The sequence below is a fragment of the Hemitrygon akajei genome, chromosome 4, assembly GCF_048418815.1.
Source record: "Hemitrygon akajei chromosome 4, sHemAka1.3, whole genome shotgun sequence".
In the NCBI taxonomy this organism is placed as follows: domain Eukaryota; kingdom Metazoa; phylum Chordata; class Chondrichthyes; order Myliobatiformes; family Dasyatidae; genus Hemitrygon; species Hemitrygon akajei.
Genome location: NC_133127.1, coordinates 137,928,919 through 137,949,575, shown reverse-complemented (window position 1 = coordinate 137,949,575; position 20,657 = coordinate 137,928,919). Strand labels below are relative to the sequence as shown.

General features: G+C 38.6%; 1 protein-coding gene across 8 annotated transcripts in view; it reads right to left on the bottom strand.

Moving 5' to 3' along the window:
* sytl2a (synaptotagmin-like 2a) overlaps window positions 1-19,555 on the bottom strand; it is an 89,313-nt gene extending 69,758 nt beyond the window's left edge. For 3 of the 8 annotated variants that reach the window (XM_073043415.1, XM_073043418.1, XM_073043419.1), the window contains exons 1-2: window positions 19,326-19,555; window positions 18,409-18,583 (exon numbers count right to left, since the gene is read on the bottom strand). The gene's annotated coding sequence lies outside the window, so the exon portion shown is untranslated. The remainder of the gene's footprint in view (window positions 1-18,408; window positions 18,584-19,325) is intronic. The other 5 variants (XM_073043416.1, XM_073043420.1, XM_073043421.1 and 2 more) reach the window with 5 other exon arrangements.
* Between the last annotated feature and the right edge of the window lie 1,102 nt (window positions 19,556-20,657).

Below are 20,657 nucleotides of genomic sequence, written 5' to 3'. Positions count from 1 at the left end.
CTCTCCAATACATCCTATTACAGATACATCATATAATTCAGTGGTTAATATAGCTTCCCTTGGGACAATTTGGTAATCAGCATAGCTTGCTGTAAAAGCAAGATTTCCTGCAGGATTATGCTTTGCAAAGCAGCCTAGTTTATAGGCCGCAGTCCTGTGATGCGGTGTGTGCCTGTTAATTAGTACAGTTTACGAATTTATAATCTTTAGGAGGCTAAAGGAGTTGAAATTCTGCCACCTTCATGAATGTGAACAGAACAAAAGAGATGGTTGTTGACTTCAGGAGGGCACAGAGCAACCACTCCCCGCTGAACATCAATGGATCCTCCGTAGAGATCATTAAGAGCACCAAATTTCTTGGTGTTCACCTGATGGAGAATCTCACCTGGTCCCTCAACACCAGCTCCATAGCAAAGAAAGCCCAGCAGCACCTCTACTTTCTACGAAGGCTGAGGAAAGTCCATCTCCCACCTCCCCCCCCACCCCATCCTCATCACATTCTACAGGGGTTGTATTGAGAGCATCCTGAGCAACTGCATCACTGCCTGGTTCGGAAATTGCACCATCTTGGATCGCAAGACCCCGCAGCGGATAGTGAAGTCAGCTGAGAAGATCATCAGGGTTTCTCTTCCCGCCATCACGGACATTTACACTACACGCTGCATCCCCAAAGGAAACAGCATTATGAAGGACCCCATGCACCCCTCATACAATCTCTTCTCCCTCCTGCTGTCTGGGAAAAGGCTCCGAAGCATTCGGGCTCTCACGGCCAGACTATGTAACAGTTTCTTCCCCCAAGCTATCAGACTCCTCAATACCCGAAGCCTGGACTGACACCTTGCCTTATTGTCCCGTTTATTATTTATTGTAATGCCTGCACTGTTTTTGTGCACTTTATGCAGTCCTGTGCAGGTCTCTAGTCTAGTGTAGCTTTCTCTGTGTTGTTTTTTTTTTTAAGTAGTTCTGTCTAGTAACACCATGGTCCTGAAAAACGTTGTCTCATTTTTACTATGTACTGTACCAGCAGTTATGGTCGAAATGACAATAAAAATGACTTGACTTGAAGGTTTGATTTAAATAATCGATGTATAACACGGACTGTCTATAATTTTAGCAGGTGCATAAACTTCAAGAAGAATGTTTGCTATCTGAATCGAATAATTGCAATTAAAAAATCCAAATATCTACAACAGTGACTGTGCCCAAAGTCATGCAAAAGAATTCACTTAATTTTTGCTCTTTAAATAAAGCATTGTTAAACTAGCAAAGAATGAAATTGGGAAACAATAGAGTATCAAGCAAGCAAACCTACAAGAATCTTGCCCCAAACCATACAGATACATTACAATTTTCCCCACCAGTCTTACTCTGTTCTCTCCAAGTATCATTCTAAAAGGTCATAGGAACACTCATCCTATATCAGCTATCAAGTCAGCTCTTACAATTTACAATCAAATATCATTCTCACTTGATGTCAACATGCAGAAACTTTGCAGCAAAAACAACACTGAAATATGATCAGGAGTCAGAATTTTATCCCCCTCTCTCCATTGTTGAAAAACACCAAAGCCATTTCAGAAATGCTGGCAGCAGATGTGTTTAACAAGTGTCCATCACAATAAAAGCTGCCTAAGTAGTATTAAAAAGAAATTAAAGCTTTTGTTTTGTAAGAAAATGGCAAGTCATTATTTGTAAGAAATGCATAAATGTCATTAATGTCACATGGAAAGGATTACTCGCATGTGAAAATACCACAACATTTAATAAATTGTATAAATATAACCAAGGCAATCTATGTCAAGCAATCCATATGCAAAAGTTAAAGTTGATTAAATTAGGTTAATCTTGGGAAAAAAAAATCTCCTACTTTAGCAGTCATAAGGCTGGATAACATTAAATCAGATGAAGACAATTATTTCACTTAAAGCTTAGATTTTATGTACTGGCTGCCTTTCTTCTAAATGTGGCACTAGATGACCTTTCTGAAGGACACTTTACTTAAAATGCGAGCAAGCAGCATTAACCCGAGTCAAATGATTCTGCTTCACAACTCCCCTTAGCTCAGAATTCCCAAGTTTCCATAAGCAAATTATCAAGTGGATTTATTGGGGCAGGGGATTTGATGCCATTGATTTCTTCTCCCTTTTTCTCCTGAATTCCTCCCAATACAATCTCCAAATAAGTTTGTGGAAGGTGGGTGCTTAATCACCTCTTACAGCCTCACTGCTCTCCAAAGTTCCATCATCAAAAAGACAATCTCCCACACTTGTACCTTTTCATGAATAGTCCCCCATGCAATGTTTAATTGGGCACTCACAAAAGTATAAGCCTTTGTAATTGACTCCAACTACCAATTCTCTCTTGATTGACACCCCCCAACAATCTATCTTCACACCAGCTTAACGAAAAACATGCAGGAAAAATGAGATAGACTGACTACAGTTGCAAAAAGCCCAAAAGATATGCTAGTTCAGTCAGCATCTGATGACTTTTTGATACAATTGGCCATTTCTGACACAAACTGGAAAAGCCAGTAATCTTGGATTGTTAAATTCAGTGTTGGGTCTTGATGTAATATACCCAGTCTGATTATGATGAGGTGCTGTTCCTTGGCTTTATCAGATTGGCGTACACCAAAGTAAGAGTAAAGTGGAACAAAAAAGCCTCTCAGAATAGATTTAAAGTTTGAGGGAGGTGCACAGGTTTTGGCTTTAGATGAGAGGCATTTAAACCATTAAAAAAAATAAAACAATGCAGCCACATGGGTGATAACAGAGTTCAACAGGAAGAGATAAAGATGTTAGTAATAGCAAATATGATCAAAGCAGGAAAAAGAGTAAAAATTTTAAACTCAAACATCCTTATTAGAATTCATAAAGCATTTGCAACAAGATTACTGAGATAAGTAGATACAAAGTGATTTAATGCCGTAAGTAGAGATAAATGAAAAAGGTTTTACGAACACGGGTGAAAGCTGATCAAAGATGGGATAGTCAGGGTAGTTGATATTTTGACTAAGTGGGAAAGAAAGAGGGGAAGTTGTGTTAGTCAGAACAATGCAAGATAAGTGTTTGAAAGGAATTTAGCTCAGAAGAGAATAAAGCTGTATCATTGAAGGTGGAAGTAAGGATAACAAAGTCAGAATGTACTGATGATAATCACTTTCTCTCCTTAACAGTAGTTATACCACCAGAGCAGGGATTCCCAACCTGGGGTCCACAGACCCCTTGGTTAATGGTAGGGGCCTATGGCATTTAATAAAAAGGTGGGAACTCTTACACTAGAGAAATAATCAAAATAGAGGATTGCCATGAAAATTCAATAATGATGAAGGATTCCATCTTCCTGTGGAATGTTGAAGTAAAATTGGCAAAGAAGACCTTGAGGGTGAAAAGGCCTGACAGATTATAGAATATTGTGAGTAGGCTATTTTAGATCAGGTCATGTGCAGTGGTATAACATTAATGTTATATTTAAATGATCAAGAATAGGGCACATATTAAACTGAATTTCATATAAATTTTGAAAGCAACAAATTCAAATCAAACTGGGATCATAAACTTAAATAGAGGCATGATAGCAAATTGGAAAAGATACATTGGGAAATTAGAACCCATGAGCACAGCCTCAATATTTGTTTTTGCACTATTTATTTTTCGTAACTTAGTAATTTTATGACTTGCAGTGCACTGCTGCCACAAAACAAAAACATTCATGACATATGTCAGTAATAATAAACCTACTCTGATGGTAGATGAAAAATCCGTTTCATTCTTTTCAGTGATTTTATTTTTCAGTGGAAAGTATGGTCTCATTAAGAAAGATAATCCTAACAAAAGTAGCAACGGATAATCATAGAAAAGGCTTATAAAACTGTAAAATCAGCCTGCAAACTAATGTTATAGTATGTGTGATCTGTAGGCTTCACATCAGTAGCATATCAATGCTGATACAAAACTACCAGTTCATGACTTTTCATCCAAGTTGAGAAATTTCAGAATCTATTCAGAAACTTGAGCACAAAAATCTAAGCAGACTTTGGATGATTTTGTCTGGTCACATCAGAGAAAATGAAAGATCTGAGATACAAATCTGATCAGGGGAATTAGCCCCAATGAAATAACCATTACTTAGCTCGTACCTAATGTCACTAACATCTGCTCATTATCTTGTTTCAGTTTAGCTACCTTCATGCTCAAAATAATCAGAATCATGATACATGGCAGGTCTGCCTTTGGTGTGATCTTTGAAAGTTGATAGATCCAGGCCTAGAATTCAGAAAAGTGAGAGAAAATGCAGAAACAGGTTGGACATTAACCGTGAACACTTCAGTGCACCAGCTCTGAGAGGTTGCCTTGGAAGAATGAAGTAAAAATTCAAACCAAAGTTCTCTGCTGCCTAACTCATCTCATCTTCAAAACTTGCTCTGATATTAATGAAGGGGAGGGAACTTTGAATCGAGACAGTGCCTCAGCTATTATATTATCAATATATAATCCTACTGACATTCTTGATGGTAAGTACTTATTACTAACTTTCTGGCATTTACAGTACTGTGGGAAAGTCTTAGGCACCCTAGATTTTATTTTATATGGTTTCAGATAATATGGCCTCCACAGAGCCCTGATCAACATCATCGCGACGATCTGAGATTAGCTGGAGAGACTGAAGCAAATGAGGCAGTCAAAGTATACAGAAGAACTGTGGCAGGTTCTCAAAGATGCTTGGAACAACCATCAGCCAATTTTCTTATAAAACTACACAACAGTGTACCTAAGAGAAGTGTTGCAGTTTTAAAGGCAAAGGGTGGTCACACCATGATGCACCATCAATAACTCACGCTGAGACTTAGGAAGCGAGATATCGGCTTTTATTGACTGGAAGAATAAACAGCACTACATCCTGGAGAATGAGGCCGGGCTCAGGCCTCAATCGCCTTTATACAGGGGTCTGTGGGAGGAGCCACAGGAGCAGTCAGCAGGGTCTGTGGGAGGAGCCACAGGAGCAGTCAGACAGGTATATCTAGTTCACCACATTCACCCCCCCTTTGTTTAAAAAAAAAGTCCCCAAGTATATTTACAGGTTAAGTCTATCAGGTGGTTGAATCGTTCGCTGCGATCTACGTAGCTCCGGCTGCAATTGCACAGGTGCCGGAGGTGGTGATGGCACAGGTGCCGGAGGTTGTGTTTGCACCGGAGGCGGAGAGTGGGTTGGTTCTGTCCCAACTGGAGGTGTCAGGGATCCCTCGCGTGTGTGCGAGGTCCCCGGAATAGACGCGTACGAGATGCCCGGTACATGAGCGTCGTGAGGTTTACTGCTCTTTATAGTGTTTTTTATATTTTAAAAACTCGGTTATTTTTGAAAGCATCTTAGCTTTACAGAATTTTTTTTATATGCGGCTAAGTTTTTGCGCAGTACTGTGTATATGCTTATTTCACAGGAAATGAAATCCAGATATATCCATTTACCATTATCAAAACAGTCTTAGTCTATTCATGCACTGACTTCCTCCTTGTGGTGAACTACATATACCTGTCTGGACTGCTCCTGTGGCTCCTCCCACAGACCCCTGTATAAAGGCGATTGAGGCCTGAGCCCGGCCTCATTCTCCAGGATGTAGTGTTGTTCATTCTTCCAGTCAATAAAAGCCGATATCTCGCTTCTTACGTCTCAGAGTGAGTTATTGATGGTGCATCACTCCTTCACAGTTTAAAAGTGACAAATGCAACTTTCGATCTGAAACTTCCAGACTTCATCTTTTTGTCACAAATGGCACTTCATACTCTACAATTTCAAGGATTTAATATTTCTGGTTGACGGTCAATTTTGCTGCTTATTTTCAGACCCCAGCATGGAAATAAATGGGTTACTGAAAAGAGGAAGTGGGATGACAGAAAATAAATGCAAATAAACAAAGGGCGAGTTTCCAAACTAATTTGATAACATCCTTTTGGTTTATAGCTCCATATTTCAAGTAGAATTTAAAGCAGCCAAGCTGTAAGTAAGTGTTCTCTTTTGCATATTCACGCAGGGTAAGACCATGGAAGCCCTCTGAAGATGGTTTGTCCCTGGACCTGATCAAAGTTTTGTTTGGGATATCATCTGACCTTTTCTTTTATATACACATGTAACTTAGTCATTCAGAGCATGGTTAAAGTTTGTATAACACCTGCAATAAATAGACATATGATTACAATGCAGAGAGTATTAATTCAATAATTGTTTAAGCACTGGATAACCTAAGAAACAACCACTCTCTCTCTTCTCGCCAACCTTGAAGTACAATAGTTTGCCTGAGTATTAAGAATGTGGTGTAGTATAGGACACTGACAGAAAATGTCATTCATGGTCTTATTAAATGGCAGAATAGGTGCAAAAGGCTGAAAGAACCATTGTTTCTCCTAATTCTTAATGCTTCATGTTCATTCTTGCTTTGCAGATATTTTTTAAAAGTCATCTTGATGAGTAATGGCGTGAGACTATTCTCATTTAAAGTAGAGCCTTTGACTACAAATCTTGTACCAGTAAGCAGGGACCACTAAAACGTACATACAGATAGGTGGTGAAGTAGGGATACCAAGGAGGGACAGTGCTTCCTTTACATGCTGTCGCAGTCTCCGTCACTGTTCCGTTCAACACCACCTTGTGTAGTCTTTCGTGGAGAATCATAGATTCACTGATGACAACAGAGAGCGGATCTTTGAAATCCACCTATGGCCCCTTGAGATCTTCCTGCAAGTTGTCAACAGTGTTGGAAATAGCAGACATTAAAGAAAGCTCAAACTTATTTTGTTTAGCTTAAAGAAAATATGTATAGTGACTCTGAAACAGTGGGTTAGCATTGCAGACCTCAAATTAAAATTCAGATGTTGTTTCATTGAACTTGATGCAAGGCAAACCCAATAATATCTGGAATGTCTAGGGACACCTTGTCACTTAATTGTACCCTGTGAATCTGAGGATATCAAGCAAAATATTTCAAGCCAGTATTTATGAAACAGAGGTGTTTTTCAATGATATTATTACCGAACTTCAAATTCCAAAAGGAAAAGTTCTTTACATTTTAAAAGCCTAAGCACGTCATTGCTGATAACATTATAAAAATTGATCTACAGTGAATGCATGGTCATTTGCATAACCATACAAAGCATTAATGTTAACCAGACAATGAATACATGCAACCTATAATTAGTATTTTTAATTTGGCATAAAGACACCAAGCCTTGCCTTATCCACTTCCTCAATTTTCAAAAGATGTCCTCCACGTGTCAGTTGACTAGACTGTGGGAATAACCTATTATTTTTATTATATGTGCAGATGCTCACTCTCATGTCCCATTTTCACTCATCCCTTACGGCAATCAGTCTAGATACGATAGGGGAGAAAAACAACCTAGATGGACATCTTTCATTCATGAATATTGCCTCTAAACTAAATGAGGTCACAGCCAACAAAGCACAGACATTTTTGAGTCTATACTAAAAATGCACAGCTACAACCACCAGTAAACGAGGTATCTATTTGATACCCTTCCCATTCATATTTATCAGTAATTCTTCAAAACTACAATCAAGTGGTTAATCCCCATTCAGGTGCAGATCTCCCACTTTTTGACAGAGTATTATCACAATTGCCCAAACAACCTCTGCATTACAGGAGAAATGCATGCATTCTCAGAAAAAAAATCTGTATCAGGATTTATCATAACACATCATCTATGTGTACATCCAGAAAAACGAGCCTTGTTTATTTGCTTATTTTTGTTTCACATAAATCCTGACAGTGAATTTTATCAGGGCAAATTTCCATTACCTAAATGGCCATAACATGCAAATCACCTGTACTTAACTCCTGTTCTCAATAGTCTCATGACCAAAGCCCTGAAGTCGAGTTGTCACTCTTAGCAAAATTATGTAAAGGACTTCATCATCATTTTACATCACCACTACAAACAAGATGGCACTAAAATGCTACATATTTATAATGAGTTGTACCACTTAATGTCATTCTTCTGCCTGAAGCAGTTCTGTGGTCCAAATCCCAGTTTAATATGGGTTAGTAGTTTGATTGGTCACATGGGTGTAACTGGGTGGCGCACAATGTTCCCTCCAATTTGTAATGATCAGTCTGCACAAAAATCTTGTGCTGTGCAATTTTTCCCCCAGTGACAACAACATGTGTACACTGAATAATTTCTTCAATAAAAACAGTACAAATAAGCCAGCTCTAAAATCTGCAGGCAGGTCATCATAAACTCCACGATGTTAACACCTTTCACATCAGAAGTATGATTGTGAAGTATACTGACCATGCCAACGAGGGAGAGGGTGACAACCTTTTGTCCGTAGTTTAAATTCCTTTGTGTGCTAGTAGCAAACACACAAATGCACACCTTAGAGGGAACAATTGATGGTGCAGGCCCATTGGGCAAGAAGGGCTGTGCAGAAGTCTTAGGCAAATATTTATTCATTGACATACAGTGCAGAGAAGGCTCTTCAATCCACGCCAGCCAGAAAATTTCCCAACTGAATCCTTACCTAATCATATGACCAATTGGCCTACCAAATAGTAGGCATTTGATGGGAGGAAGCCAGCACTGTGACGGGAAGAAAGTACAAACTCCTTACAGGGATGATGGGAATTGAACCCGGGTCACCTGTACTGTAAAGCATTGTGCTAACCACCATGCTACCGTGCCTAAGACTGGGGTGCCTAAGACTTTTGCATGGCACTGTTGTAAATTTTGTGTATTACACTGTACTGCTACCATAAAGAAAAACAAGTTTCATGACAGGTGAGTGATGATATTGCGGACTGCAAGTGAGAAGTGAACAGGGAGAGGGAAATCATAGTTGGGAAAAGGGGAAAGGAGAGGGGAAGGAATGGGAAGCATCAGAGATGCATTCTATAATGATCAATAAATCTATTGTTTGGAATCGAATGACCTTGCTTGGTGTCTCAGGACTGGGTGTGTCTGCACCCATGCCGACCCTCCCTGCCCTGTCCTTGGCACTTCTTCTCTGCCACCCATCCAACACCCCTCCCGCCGCGCTTCACCCTCACCATTCCCAACATCCTTTGCTCCCAGCGATTTACAAACTCTCTACTCCACATTGACAAATACAATACTCAGTAAAATCCTTAGTCATCTGAGCTATATATATATGTGCCCAAGACTTTTGCACAGATCTGTATGTGCGTGCATGCACGCAAGCAAGCAAAAAAAAAGTGCAGCCCCCATAAACTCCCTCACCCCTCCACTCTGGTATGCCAGGTGTGCATATTGAAACGGTTTCTTCTCATTTTACAGCAGTTTTCCCTCATTTATTTTGGAGAAATGGTTAAGTATCTTATAATGTCCCTTTGTAAGACAAAGTATTTTTAATTTGGTTATTTTTTTAGTTCCTCATCTTGAATGTCATCTATTATGAAAAATCTGATTGCAAAACCACTTCTAATTTCAACTGAATTTGTATCAAAATCCATTGGAAATATTCTTAGCTTCAATATGTTCCAATAATCTAAACCATTTACAATAACCTTATTGAAGGTAATTTAAAATTAAAACTGCAACTAAGGAACACAGTTTTTTAAAATAAAAGATGAGTCAATCACGGCAGAAAGCTTTTAAACCCCATAATATTTAATAAAACACGAATTCCTGTGCTGATCTTAACTGGTTCCTCACTTTTTCTTTATTAACTATTATTCCTTTCCTAAGTATACATACAGGACTGTGGTACCATTACATGCAAAAAAATGAGTTAATAATGTAAAATATTATCTGCACGATTCTTTCATTTGCAATTTTGCAGGTTCAGGTACATTTCAATACTTGTTCTGTTGAAGGAGTTCCTCCTATAGAAAGCTAAGAAAGTGAACAATTTATTTATCCACCTACTGATTCATTCCAATAGTTACAAGTGCTTTTGTTCGGAACCATTCTTCTTTCGACAGACAACCAGACTGCAGAGAATAAATCTCTAATATTAAGTTGATGCTGATGGCATAGAGAATAGTTCTATCACATGTCCAACAGCTGCTTTTCATTTCACTAATTACAAATTGTGTTGGCACTTGTCTGGAAATGTCTGATCCTGTGATTTCACAATTCAAACCAGACTCAGACCTGGTGAGTATTTGTATAGAAGATCTCATATCATGTGGATAGTCAGAGGCTTTTTCCCAAGGCTGCATGGCTGCCACAAGACAGCACAGGTTTAAGGTGCTTGGGAGTAGGTATAGAGGAGATGTCAGGGATTAAGTTTTTTTATGCAGGCAGTGGAGAGTGTGTGGAATGGGCTGCCAGTGGCGGCAGTGGAGGCGGAAATAATAGGATCTTTTAAAAGTCTCCTGGATGGCTACATGGAGCCTAGAAAAATAGAGGGCTATGGGTAAAGCCTAGGTAGTTCTAAGGTAGGGACATGTTCGGCACAGCTTTGCGGGCCAAAGAGCCTGTATTGTGCTGTAGGTTTTCTATGTTTCTACGTTTCAGAAGAAAACTTGGTGCAATTTACCTGAAGAGAAAATGGTGTGTGTACACACACACACACACACACACACACACACACACACACACACACACACACACACACACACACACACACACACACACACACACACACACACACACACACACACACACACACACACACACACACACCCCCACTTGTGTCACCTATGATACAAAGCTACTTTCAGCATCTAAGTTGCCAAAAGGTCACAGCAATCTCAGGACCTAGTCAGACTTTGAATAGAGTTGCTGCCACACATTTCCAACAACCTGGGTTCAATCCTGATCTCCAGTCTGACTCTCTAGGGTTTGCAGCTTCTGTAGGTTTCCTCTGGTTACTCCAGTTTCCTCCCAAGACATGTGGACTGCTAGACTGCAGATTGTCCTTAATGCATAGGTGAGGGGTAGAATGTGGGGAGTTGGGGTGGGGGGGGAGGTTGGGATTGGAAGTGGTGGTGGCCATGAGAAGAGGTCACTGAATCAGAACCAGGTTTATTATCAGCGGCATGTAATGTGAAATTTGTTAACTTAGCAGCAGTAGTTCATTGCAATACATAATCTAGCAGAGAGAAATATATAAATAAAATAAAACATAATAAATAAACAAGTAAATCAATTATATATATTGAATAAATTAAAAAATGCAAAACCAGAAATATTGTATATATTTTTTTAAAGTGAGTTAATGTCCAAAACTTCAATGTCCATTTAGAAATCGGATGGCAGAGGAGAAGAAGCTGTTCCTGAATCACTGAGTGTGTGCCTTCAGGCTTCTGTATCTCCTACCTGATGGTAACAGTGAGAAAAGGGCATGCCCTGGCTGCTGGAGGTCCTTAATAATGGACGCTACCTTTCTGAGACACCGCTCCCTAAAGATATTCTGGGTATTTTGTAGGCTAGTGTCCAAGATGGAGCTGATTGGATTTACAACGTTCTGCAGCTTCTTTCGGTCCTGTGCAATAGCCCCTCCATACCAGACAGTGATGCAGCCTGTCAGAATGCTCTCCACGGTACAGTTATAGAAGTTTTTGAGTGTATTTGTTGACATGCCAAATCTCTTCAAACTCCAATTAAAGTATAGCCGCTGTCTTGCCTTCTTTATAAATACATCAGTATGTTGGGACCAGGTTAGATCCTCAGAGATCTTGACACCCAGGAACTTGAAGCTGCTCACTTTCTCCACTTCTGATCCCTCTATGAGGATTGGTATGTGTTCTTTTGTCTTACCCTTCCTGAAGTCCACAATCAGCTCTTTCATCTTACTGACGTTGAGTGCCAGGTTGTTGCTGCAGCACCATTCCACTAGTTGGCATATCTCACTCCTGTACGCCCTCTCATCACCACCTGAGATTCTACCAACAATGGTTGTATTGTCAGCAAATTTATAGATGGTATTTGAGCTATGCCTAGCCACACAGTCATGGGTATAGAGAGAGTAGAGCAGTGGGCTAAGCACACATCCATGAGTTGCACCAGTGTTGATTGTCAGCGAGGAGGATATGATATCACCAATCTGCACAGATTGTGGTCTTCCAGTAAGGAAGTCAAGGATCCAATTGCAGAGGGAGGCACAGAGGCCCAGGTTCTGCAACTTCTCAATCAGGATTGTGGGAATGATGGTATTAAATGCTGAGCTATAGTCATTGAACAGCATCCTGACGTAGGTGTTTTGTGTTGTCCAGGTGGTCTAAAGCCATGTGCAGAGTCATTGAGATGGTGTCTGCCATCGACCTATTGTGGCGATAGGCAAATTGCAATGGGTCCAGGCCCTTGCTGAGGGAAAAAAAAAATGATGGAGGAATGGAATTGCTCTGTGAGCTAGCTTCAGCATGGCTACTGTCAATGTTATAATGAGTCAGCTGCAGCATGTTTAATTGGTTTGTAGATTAACACACTGAAACACCTAAATCAGCATCTTTTTAAAAGAAAATAGATCACAAATAGAAAACAATTGGTTATTGGCAAATGTGTAAACAAGTACATTTAGATAGAAGCAATATTATGTTTTAATCAATGAAAAATTATTCATAGTTCATTTTTATATCGAGAGTTGAAGAACTTCTCTTGAATGTAATTGAGTTTGCTCTGACAAGTTATGTTGGATAAAATGTGAATCTCGCAGGAAATGCCAAACCAATTCAGTCAGATGGAAACCCATTCTTGTGCACAAGAAGTCATTATTTTAATTGTACTCACAGTCGACAGCTTCCATGCTCACTATTGATCTCCTAGGTTCACACTCAATTTGGTCACATCTCCTGGTGCGAACCTGGAGAGTGGAAGAGACTATCTTCAGCAGATAAGACCCTTTGCATTGGCACAACCCTCACATGAATCAGACCATGTTCTTCTATTAAATTGCTGCTAAACTATTTTACAGCCAGCAAAGCATTGTCTCTGGCTTAGGCTGCTCTCAAAATATGCATTAAGTATGTAGCAAAAAAAGGCAGCAAAATAAGTTGTAGAACATTAATGTATTGCCAAACTGCTACAAATGGTCTGGCTGGGTTAAGGTAAATTGCAGAGCCAAGTGAAGAGCATTACAATTACAAGATACTAAGAGTATTTGAACATTGATCTTGCAGGAGCACAAAACCCTAACATTAATTCCAGGATACACTATTTACAGAAGAGATTCCCAAATTTAAACAACTGATAAATGCTTAAGACACAGAGAGGAATAGCTTGAGATCTCATTTAGGCAAGGTTGAGGAGCAAATAAAATTTTTCATGCCTTACAAGGAGTATCATGCCCTTAAAAATGTTAAGAACAATCTCCAGCCCTTGGCAGTGGAATTGGAAGAGTGAATCCAAAGCTCACTTTAAAGTAATGACTCTATTTTTATACCTCTCATGACATGGAGGTCACTTAACTCAACAAGTCTATCCTGATTCTCAGAGTAATCCCATTCCACTGTTTCTAGTAACTTGTTGTAATTCATATCTGTCTACTCCACCCAGAAAAGTTTTGAAGATGAAAAGCCCAGCACATGGGCATACTGGGTCTAAAAGTGCGAATGCAGTCAAGTAAAACAATGTTCTGCCCCTAAAGGCATGGAGGAATGCATTCATAACTCTGACATCACAAGACTAAAGATTATTGGAATATATGGATATTGGAGATTAAAGTTTTGGTCACGAGAAGAGGATATGTAAAATTTTAAAATCCACTACTAAAGCATTTGGAATTGGAATGCAATTTGATTGGCAGTTGGGGGAGAGGGGTCATAATTGCAAAGCCAAAAAAAGCTAGCATAAAGAAGTAAATCAACCTCAGTCTGAGTTTTGGACTATAAAATTTATAGAAATTGGAAAAGTATAAACAGTAGCAAAAACATTTGACTTCTCACCTAACCTCAGTGGAAAAGCCTGCTTGCCTTTACCCTATCAATACCCCTCATAATTTTGTACATCTCTATCAAATCTCCCCTCAGTGTTCGATGTGCTAGGGAATAAAGTCCAACCTATTCCACCTTTCCCTATAACTCAGGTCCTCAAGTCCCAGCAACATCATTGCAAACATCCCATCTAAAATTATTGAAAATGCCACAAAAGTCTGATAACAGGTGCCTATGGCTGTGGATCAAATTAGCTGAATTTCATCAACATACAAGATGGGCTTTCAGCCTCCTCCTCTAGCTGATAAAAGGCAAATTACAAATGGATCTGATCAGGAAGAGAGAGCCAATAATGTATCCATGGAATAAACTGTGCAAGAATACTAGAAATACATGGATTCCAGTAATAATCTAAAGTCATTGAAGTTATACACGAGTGGAGATGAAGGAATTATTTAGCCTAGCGAAATTATCTTTTCATCAAAACCACAGCTTTCCTATCAAAGCATGCAAATGCTTCTTATAAAGTATTACTTCCTTAACCCTTAACCAGGATTTTGTGTGTTCAATATCTTGAACTAATCATTGACAAATTTTATCACTATTTCCAATCAAGGTATATCAGTTCTCTTTCAGCTTGCATTTTGACACTGTTTCCAAATGCTTAAAAAGTTGTGAGTAGTCTATACTTCAGAAGAATATTTGAGAAAAGGAAATGTTGCTGTATGGTAGAGCATGTGTTTTGGGCAAGGTTTAAATACCCCTTTTTCCTTTATTGCCGAAAGATTTGTTGATGCATTGAAGAAATGGCATATGTTGACTGTGCATCTTAAAAATAAATCTATAAGTTATTGCAATCACCACATGTTGAGGATGCCCAAGTCTTAATAGATTGAGGCTAGGGGAAAAGGAAAAAGAAACATAAGAGTCGACTATCATGCATTTCCTTCTGGGTAACGTGATGACCAACTAAGTCAAACTTTGACAACAGATCACCCAATTACATCTCAACAGTTCACTTGCTACAAGTATACACTTGTAAATAAGTAAATCATGTAGGTGATAATTACTATCCAAAAAGTTTTATTTAGTAACAAAATAAAAACAAGAATGCTATAAAATTTAAGCATCAATCTCTGGGACAAGCGTTAGACTTGATGATTTATGTTTGTCAGCTCACTCAGATTGTCTATATATTTGAAACATTCTAATCATGCACACTTTGATATAGGTTTTATTTCAACTTGGTGCCTTTAGACAATCCCTGTGAAGCATTAGTGGGCAAGGCTTTGTTAATGCCAAAGATTATTTGGAATAAGAACAACAAAATGCTGGAAATCATCAATCAGGCACCATCCAGGGAAAGAAAAAGTGTTACCACAACATTTCATAAGAATTTTTAAAAATCACCAGAAGTGGCTATTTGGCATAGCTCATTTTCTTTTTTATCAACACTGTTCAACTTATTTGATATTTTTGATTTCAACCATCTACAGTAGCCTGCTAGAAAAAGCTCCGTATTGAAAGACACACAACTATCTGGAGTTTTTCACAATCACAGGACATCCCTGACTGTTTTATATGTAACAGGGCTTTGCATGACTGACATTTTATGCACATTATGTTTAAAATGGTACGTGGACGATGACTATAATCTACCGTGATGTTGATTGGGTGCTACACATTGGAGAAAACATTTGAGAAAATCCTCTGGCTCCAGAAAATAATCCCTGGAATTTACTCTTCCCTTCAGAGAGCAGGTGGGACCTCAGTTTTGTGTAACAACAGGAAAGCAGCACCTTTGACATTGGGCCATTATCTCTCATACTATTCCAAAGGGTCAACACATATACAGACTCGAATAAGACTTGTCATTCAACTCTGACACAAGAATGCAACCAACTGAGCCATGCCTAACAAAAAAGAATATAAAAATATTGTAAGCTTGATGCATGTTCTCTTCATGAAAAATATTAACACTTCTAAATGTCCTTTAAAGTCCAAAAAGCTTTGGGATCTGCCACTACATTTATTTCTACCACTTACTGTGTCCCAAATCTTATAAACAAATTTATGGTATGAATGTTGGATTGTTAAAAACATCCTTTGATTATGGAGAAATGGGTAACTTGCAAGGCTAGTCAAACTATCTGCAATGTGATTCCTCAGTAAATATTTGTGCTCAAATTTACATCAGTTAGATGTTATTTAACACAAATCCACATTCACTGTAGTTTCACCAAACACTCTAAATTAGCCATTAAATATGCTTGAGTTTCAAGTATAAAATTTAAGCTATTTGAAATGCATATTACACAATACTGTAAAAGATTTGTGTAACTGTAGTTCAAATATTTTCACTTACACAAGTTAGAATTCCCAACCACCCACCAAGATGCTAATTGGGGTCATTACATCCAATAAAATGTTATCAACAGATTGGTTATAAAACTAATTAAACCTTAAAAAGACTAAAATGTAATTTTGTTAAAATACATTTCATATCATTCATGTGATCATTTCCAAAATTCTAGAAAACCTGACGTTAATTTTAAATGTTCCTGAAAAAGAGTCTTGATAATGTTAAATCAGGTTCAACTAGTTTTACACAATTCATAGCTAGCTGCATATCTAGTTTCCACCCCAATGTGAATGACTGATTCACTTTACTGTAATGTCATAGAATGTCAATTAGTCATACTCAGAACATGTGATATAAAGTTAAACTAAAATTTGCCAGCTGTCTTATCATATAAACAGCAAAGTCTGAAGAACTTAAATTTAACTGGTTATACAATCAATCATACAATTTCACATTAAAAATAAGTTGTCAGAGAACAGGTAACTATATGCTGCCATGTGATTTAATATAAAAATACTGTACAATCTTATAACTATTTTGTGCTATAAGATTGTACAATATTTTCTATTAACTCACTTTTATTTTAAATACTACAAAATGGTTATAAGATTGTGAAGTATTTTAACTAAACTCCTAACACAGACTACGTATCAGCATATAAAAAATGAATAAAGTATATTCTAATTTTTAGTCAACTCAGAACTTTGTGATGTAAAATCAAATCTATAGATCCAAGAATGACATTAAAAATAACAAATAAGGATACCCTAAGAATATTTTTCTAGTGAAGCTGGTAATCCCATAACTGTAGAACAATAACTACGGTAGATAGGTTTATAAAGTTAAAGTGTATTTTTATTAGTTGAATAAAATTAGCTCACAGCTATATTCAGCAAAAGAACAAATGAATTCCACATCACTAAACCCATCGAACTTTAGATTTTTTCCATTCCCACATTATGCCTGAATATTGAAGAAAAAGGATCTTTCTCATGTCCACATTCTTACGCATTAATCAAAAAGAAATTTAACACACTTTCCTGAAATAAATTGTACTCAGAGAAATGCAAAACTGCAATTAGAAATAGCCAATATCACAGATATGCTCAAAACAAGTAATGTGATTCTATTCTGCAATATCTTAACACCTCCCATACCATTCATGGAAAGCTACGCCTGGCCCAAACTCCCCAGATCCATGACAATAAAATCTTAACTCCAGTATAAAAAGTGTTGTCATATCCAAAAGCAAAAGTCCATTTCAAAGTACAGTTTCTTTAACATACAGACATAAAACACTCTGCTTCTCCACAACATCATTTAAATGAAATATCACAAACATCTGTGAAATTACTGATGCTGTTGTAGGGATGATAGTGAAGAGCCAGGAAACCAGAGTGCTCAATTCCAGGCACGAGGTAGAAATTACTCTCTTTGACATCAAAGCCTTATAAATCTAAGTCAATGTACAAAAATGAGAAAATTCTCCCATATCTGGAGACAAACTTTGCAGAAAGCAGAACTATTGTGTCTGTTGGAGGTCAATCATTCAGTCCCAAGACGTTAAATTTCCTAAGGCACTGTCTCAGACCCAACCTTCTTCAATTGCTTCATTAATGAACTTCTTTTCATTGCAAGGAAAAAGTGGAGATGTTTGCTAATGGTTAACATTGTAAATGGAATTGAACAACTCAACAAATTAACCAGTCCAACCAGTCTATGCTAGTTTACAGATTGACAAAGGCATTTTCCAACAAGATGATCTAACCATCTGTTCTTAACATCAGCTTTGTCAAGTTCTCCATTGTCCCATGGCCCCTACTGACCCCTAACTCAATCACACCAGCCTCATAAATACTAATGGATATGAGAGGAAGTCAGAGATTGGTTATTCTGACTCACCTTTGGTTATTCAAAAGCCTTTCCAAGCCAAAAGTCATGGAGTATGAGAGAATATTCTTCACTTGCTCTAACAACTCTCAAAATATTTTTGACAGCATTCAGGTCAAAGCAACCTGCTTGATTGGTACTTCATCAACTAAAACAACTTTAATTTCCCCTGATGTTGGTTCAACAGTGTCTCCCTAAACCACAATCACAAACCAAGTACAGCAAGCCCACAGGAACACCACCACCACTTGCAGGATTGCTTCCAAGTCATGTACCACACTGAGAATACTGAATATCACCAAACCTTCGTTGTTGCTGGGTCTAAATCCAATAAATCCTCCTCAACGGCACGATGGAAGCGTCTTCACAAGGGGGGCTGTAGTAGTTGAAGGCAGCTCATCGCCTCCTTCTCAAGAACGGTTATCTTACAGGCAGCAAATGCTGGCCAAGACAATGATGCAAGATTTTGCAAAACAAAACTGTAATAGGTTCAAATATTATATTATATTCACTTACACTTAATTTATATATGAAAAATTACAACACTCTAACATCCCGCCCCGGATCGTAATCAACCAATGCAGAGTTAATAGGCTCGGAGCCTGGGAGCCTGGGATAGGACCTGCAATCAAAGCTTACAATTTCTTTAGGAAGAAATGTTATCAGCAAGCTACGTCAATGTATCTGTTGGTTTGATTTGTTCATTTACACGAGTTAAATTAATGTTTTGAAAACGGGCAGGTTTGATAAACTGTCTTCTGCTGTCAAAATAAAACACTGGAAAAATAATAGATCATGAAGATTCCGTTTCAATTTAAAATTAAAACGCTACCAGATTCACAGAAAATGATCTCTTCTAATACATAGACAACATGCGATACGGGAATGGTACCTGGGAGTAAAGTTAATACACTGTACCTCGGGAAAGGAGTTTCTCTTTTGTATATCTAAAAGCATAAAACGTCATTTATTTTGCCGTGGCTTCCTGGAAACTGCGATTATTGGTGTCTGAAGAATTCGATGTCGAGAAGACAACGTACATGTATCACTCACCCTCAATTATTAAATAGCAAATCACAAAGCAGACTTAGCTTTGGCATTTTATGATTCCCGTTTCTGTTTATCCTTAAGTCTGCATGCTTCCTTCCGACCAACATTATTCCGCGCAACTATCAACATTACTACCGTTCAGAGGAACAGACTATGCAAAGACGGACTCACCAGAACGCACTTCACTGTAATCCGACAGGAACTTTTAAACTGGTCTGAGTCACAAGTGCCACCCTTCTTCAGAGTCAGCGTGCGAGGTATTATACATTGAGCTAGTCAAGACGGTCCTTTAAACAAACTGTTGTAGTGCAGTAGTCCAGTGCTAGCAACCTAAAGTTTCCACCCTGTAGAGTAAGTAACGCGTAGCATTCCTGTCATATACCGAAACTGGGCAAGGCCGTGTGCAAACAAAGAAAAGGAATCCGGAAATGGGTTCTCCGCTGATGTCAGCTCTCAAAGTAAACCTTTATACACCAACTGTTCCAGGAATGTGAAATAATAGAGATTTGCAGATGCGCTCCTTTGATTCGGAACCAGATGGTTTCCGACTGCAGCTGCACTGGTTGGTTTTGCATCCCAACTCTCTGATAGAGTCATCGAGTCATAGAAAAGTACAGCTCAGAAACAGGCCCTTCGGCCCATCTAGTCCGTGCCGAACCATTTAAAATATCTAGTCCCATCGACAGGTACCCAGACCAAAGCCCTCCACACCCCTCCCACCATGTACCTATCCAAACTTCCTTCAAACATTGAAATCGATCTTGGATGCTCCACTGGTGCTGACAGCTTTTTCCACACTCCCCCGAACCTCTGAGAGAAGAAGTTCCCCTCATGTTTCCCTTAAACTTTTCACTTTTCACCCTTAACCCATGATATCCTGTTGTTGTCCTTTCCAACCTCAGTGGGAAAAAACCTGCTTGGATTTACCCTATCTGCACTCCTCATAATTTTGTATACCATTACCAAATCTACTCTCACTCTTCTACATTCCAAGAAATAAAGTCCTAACCTACTGAATCTTTCCTTATAATTCAGGGCCTCCATCCCCAGCAACATCCTTGTAAATTTTCCATGTACTCTTTCAACCTTTTTTACATCTTTCTTGTAGGTAGGTGACTAAATCAGCACACAATACTCCACATAAAGCCTCACCAATGTCTTTTCCAACTTCAACATAACATCCCATCTCTTGTACTCAGTACTTTGATTTATGAAGGCCTATGTGCCAAGAGTTTTCTTTACAACCCTACCTATCTGTGATGCCACTTTCAATGAAGTATGGACTTGTGTTCCCAGATGCTTTTGTTCTACCACACTCCTCAGTGCCCTAATGCTCACTGTGTAAGACCTACCCTGGTTGGTCCTCCCCAAAGTGCAACACCTCGCACTTGGTTGTACTAAATTCCATTTGCCATTTCTCAGCCTATTTTTTCAGCTACTCCAGGTCCCCCTGCAAGTTCTGATAGTGTTCTTTGCTGTTCACTACAACCCCATTCTTCATGA